Genomic DNA, 5,441 nt, shown 5'->3' on the forward strand with positions numbered 1-5,441 from the left:
ATGCTCGTTGTTACAATAAGAAATAAAGGAAATTTACAGTTTTTGCATTGGAACACAGTAATTCTCAAAAATTATTTGTTCCATTAACAGTTTATTATATCCATGTCTAGGTTACTACTTCATAACATACTATAGTACGCGATAAGCCGATAGTTATAGCATTGGTATCATCAGCCGTGGTTGGTTCACTGCTGTATGAAGGCCACAGACGTCCTTTCTCTCAAGTCTGCTTATTGTCTCTCTATGTTGGTATGTAATGCGATATGAAATGTAAATGACATTTAACAAACTTGATATCTAGTCATTATAATGTAAGCGGATCGTATTCCACTGTCTTGAGTTGGTTTTTTCGCTCGAGGGTACACTTGGACATACTTTATTTTAATCTTATTTTCTCATGTTTTATTAAATTTTCCTAGAGTATATAGTAAAGATTTATTCTAAAGTTGTTACTGTTCTTAAAATATTTTGATTATTTTATACTCCTCTGGTAGGTTATTTCCTTTCATCACTGGGCTGTTTATCCTACTGGAACTCTTCGGCTTATAGCATCCTGCTTTTCCAATAGGGTTAAAGCTTAGCTAGTTTTGATATTCTGGGGCGTTAATGCGTCACCTCTTAGATATTAAAAAAAGAAGGCTTTCCTCATATCTTTTAAGATGCAGCAGTTTGTACGGCTCATTTAAGATGCGCTAGATCATATTTGAAATTGAACTTGCATTGTTTTGACAAAACTTGCATGTTACAATAAAAGAAAACTATGGTCTTTCCCCCCTAATAAAGCCGGCTTGTAGCATTCTTTTCCCACCAGGGTTACAACTTTGCACGAAATTATTATAGAAAACTTTTTTCTAGCTTTTAGTACTTGATTTTTACAACTTCGTTTCATTGGCCTTGTTGGTTCGGTGTTCAATTCTGTGCTGTTTTTTTTTCCTCTCTCTCATTTTGCAACATTCAAATATTTCTTGTTACAAAGGGGAATTTCCTATTTAGATGGTGTCTTTGGTTGATTGGGACAAAGGCTACTTATCCCATTATTTTATTCTATGGGCACAATGTTATTTATTTTCAACAAAATATTCATAGAACAATTATAAACATAGTATCATTATAAGGATTTTAGTTTACTTTGCTGCTTATAATGTAAGAGATAGTATAATCATTACTAAGTAGGAGAAGCGAGAGTAAGCTTGGAATTTGGTCTCTGTGCTATACAATCGATATTATTAAAATAATCAAAAGTTTTAAAAACAAAGCTCCAGGCCAGTCTAAAGTAAATAAACTTATCCTTAGTAATTTGCCAAATTCAATGCTCTCTTTTCTTTGCAACATCTTTAATGAAACTTTCAGTATGGGCTATTGGCCAGATTTTTTTAAAAAAGCAGTACTTCCCTTTGTGGGGAAAAAGGGCAGAGACCTCACCTCAGTCTCTAACTATAGACCCATTTCGTTATTAGAGACACCGGGTAAGATACTTGAGAAAATTATTAAAGAGAGATTGGAGGATTTCCTTGAGGAAAATTTACTTAACAATAGCAATCAATACGGATTTACAAGGGGTAAAGGGACCCAACTTGCATTAGCTCGTCTTTACGAATACATTGCGGTCAAGTCAAATCTTGGGGGTCGTTGTAACCTAATATCTAGGGATGTCAGCCGAGCTTTCGACAAGGTATGGCATGAGGGCCTTAAATACAAATTAATAGAAGCACAACTCCCAAATCTGGCTACTAGGCTATTGTGTAACTTTCTTGATAATCGAGTGGCCATGATCAAGATTAAAGAATATATTGGACCAGAATTTCCACTACTATCTGGTGTACCTCAGGGCAGTGTTCTCTCTCCTTCACTTTACAATTTTTATATCAGAGACACCCCTCCTCCTGCTCCTGGTTGTCTGCAAATCATGTTCGCAGATGACCACACCCAAGTAATATCTATTCCTAATAAGAACAAACGAATGTTGCAAATTAAAACAGTCAGGGAAATACAAAAAGTAAATAATTACGAAAAGAAATGGAAAATAACAACAAACTTGAACAAAATCCAGCTCCTCCCCATTTCAGATCGCAGTCCTGCAGAAATCATTATTGACAATGTTAGAATTCCATTCAAACAAAAGGCCACAATACTTGGGTGTAACTTTAAGAAATCAGGTATACTTTCACACGTCATAGAGAGAATATCTGTTTCTAGAAAAACTTTTGCTAAATTACTACGGTTTAAACACTTATCAACTAAAACCCAACTCCGTTTATATAAATCTTTAGTAAGGCCGCAGTTAGAGTACCCCACCGTAATATTTGGAGCAATCAGCAAAACTTCCCTTAATAAAATGCAGGCAATTCAAAATAAGGCTTTGAGGAGAGCCTACAAAGAGAGCCCTCCCTATTACAATACAATTAGGGATTTACATGCTCATTCCAAATTGGAGCCTCTTAATGTCCGGTTTCACAGGCTTGGCCAGAAAACCTGGGACAAACTTGCTTCAGACGATGACGACCTTTGCACCCGAACTAGAACTCTCACTACTGAACATACTCGTGACCATTATTGGTGGAAGAGACTGGAGCCTGGGATCAATTGCGATCCTCCTAGGCCCAGATTCGTTTCATCTGATTGATTTCATTAGAGATTCATTTTGCAATTAAATTATAATTTCATTTAAGCATTACTTCATCATCATCATAAAAAAAAAAAAAAAAAAAAAAAAAAAAAACCTTCATTAACCATCATACCCTACTTAAACAACATAATGGTGACAGTCACTCAATTAACGTAATGGTGACAGTCGAATGGTGTCCTTTTGCTTGGCGTGAACCAAAAAAACCTTTCCTATTCCTTCCTGTCTCTTCCCGTCTTGAAATAACTCTACTACTATCTAATGTCGCATGAGGGTCTGCCCCTCTCTTTTATTCTTTCCCTGTACTTCATTTTCCCCCCCTTTTTCCCTTCTCCTTTCCCATCCCAGGTACCTGCCCTCGGGCTATAAACTGGATTGTATCCAGGGGTACTTATCCTTTCCCCATATTCCCCACTTCCCTGTCCTCATCGTACTCGTACTTTTTTTCGGTATTCTTTCCCATCCCAAGTACCTTCCTTCGGGCTATAAACTGGATTGTATCCAGTGATACTTATCCTTTCCCCATATTCCCCACTTCCCTATCCTTATCGTACTGGTACTGGCTAGTAGCCTGCCTCCCGACAGCACATACGGGTTAATTTTTATAAGAAAAATTGCCTAGGTCTCTGCCTGCAGGACCCTCTCAGGACAAGCTCCAGGCCCCAGGGGCAGAGCAGCCTGAAAACCCGTGGGAGCGTGGCATATTGCCAATGGCCCCACCTAGAGACCAACTCTAGGCTGTTGTCCGGGAAGAAGTAGACCGTTTGGGGTTGCTGTCCGTGGTTTAGCACCTAGATACTGAAATATCGTCCAAGACCTTCATGCTAATCCTCAAATAAATATCCCTCTTTTTAATCCTCAAATAAATATCCCTCTTTTTAATCCTCAAATAAATATCCCTCTTTTTAATCCTCAAATAAATAGCCCTTAACCTATCTAAAACCCACTGACGGGCTGCCAACGCAAGAGACTGTGTCCAGCAAGAAGGGTTGGGCAATCTCACAATCTAGCAAGCAAATGCTAATACTTCAGTTGCTACTCAGCTCTCACACTGAGAGGATTTCTCAGAGAACAAGTTAAGCCACACTGACCCTGTCGACACTTAGATAGGTAGACCACCTGGAACAACACTTGGATGGGTGTACCACCACGAATTTACGCCACGCCGACCCTGTCAACCCTTGGATGGGTGGACCTCCTGGAAAACAATTTTAAGCCACTCTGTGCCTGTTCAACACCTGGATGGGTGGACGCCAGTTGTGATAGAAGAGACTAACCGTTTTTTTTTTTTTTTTCTGAAAAACAGCCAGTATGTCCACATTTGTCAACCACTTCCATACCTTTGGAAGGACCTTGTTCCCATCATGGATTTACCCCTGCAAGAGCAAGGGCATTGAAGAATGGTGCAAGTGCAAGCTTTTCCAGAGATATGCTAACTACAGGGAGCAACTTATGGACCACATTGGGTTCAAATCCAAGGACCCAATGTTGGCCTATCACAGCCAACCATGCGACTGCTTTGAATGCTACAAGTTTACACTACATTGCATTCCCCACTTCAAACAAAGAAGCCACAGACCAGAGTATATGAATATACATTCTTATGCTCCAAAACCACCTTGCCCTGGAATCTTCCGCAGAAAATACCATGTACAGGGGCGGTATATGGATGCAGCCTCTAAGGAAAGCTGTAGTACACTGGTTCCCTTGGACCAAGATTGCGACTGCCCGACGTGTCTACAGAATGTCTGGAATCTAAGCTTTCCAGAGTCTAAGACCCCTCCTGAACCAGCGGCCACTGCATCCACAACGACCCACATCGCTGCACCAACTACCAACTCACGGGTACCGACTCTTGAGCCATTGGACGCCCCATCAGCCATGGACTTTGATTTCCCCATAGACTCCCAGACAACTGAACCGGCAGTCCTGCATGCAGACGACTGCAACTGTACAGAATGTCTGTCTCAATTGCTAAAGGAAGTCACTGAAATCACTGGAAAGCAACCAGCCCCTGGCCTCAACCTAGCTGCTGTCACTCAGCCCCCAGCTGAGACCATGGCCATTGACAACCCACAAACTGCAGCTCTATCAGCACAGCCTTCCCAGCTACCCAAGTTCAAGCTCTCTGCCACCGAAGAAACTCCATCATATGCCGCAGTAGCCGCTATGGCGGCTGCCAAACCTGGCGTCAATTTCACAGCCAGACCCAACTTAAAGGTGATATTATCATCACCCCGAAGGATCAAGACACCGTGAATCATCTCCACGAAGAAACCACCCTTACCTATCTGGATCCCACCAGGAAACAGAGGAAAGAGGTGGTATACAACTACCCAACTAGACTGCCAGTTTCCTTCATTGAAGAGTGCCACAACGTTGCCCAAGCTAAGAGGAAATTGGGCAGCAGAAAGGCACCCACTAAAGAAGTCACCGTCACCTTCGTAGGTCCCCTTTCAACTACCTTGGACCTAGTACTGTGGAGCACCTTTTCATCGGGGACCTGGAAAAGGATCCTCTCTGTTGCTTCAATTGCCAATGTTTTGGTCACCACAAGTCCGATTGCAAAAGCCGTGCTATCTGCGGTGTCTGCAGTGGAAAGCATCCAACGCAAACCTGCATTGATGCCCACAACGAAGGGAGAGAAACCCAGGCAAAATGCCCCAATTGTTCCAAACCACATCATGCCTGAAACAAAAGGTGCCCGGAATGCCTAAGAAGACTGAAGCCCCAGCAAAACTCCCTCCCTGTTGTTGAGACTACAGCCATTGTACAACCTAAGCCACAGAGGAAACCACAGGAAAGACCTCCTCGAAGA

This window comes from Palaemon carinicauda, chromosome 2 (genome assembly GCF_036898095.1).
Source record: "Palaemon carinicauda isolate YSFRI2023 chromosome 2, ASM3689809v2, whole genome shotgun sequence".
NCBI lineage: Eukaryota > Metazoa > Arthropoda > Malacostraca > Decapoda > Palaemonidae > Palaemon > Palaemon carinicauda.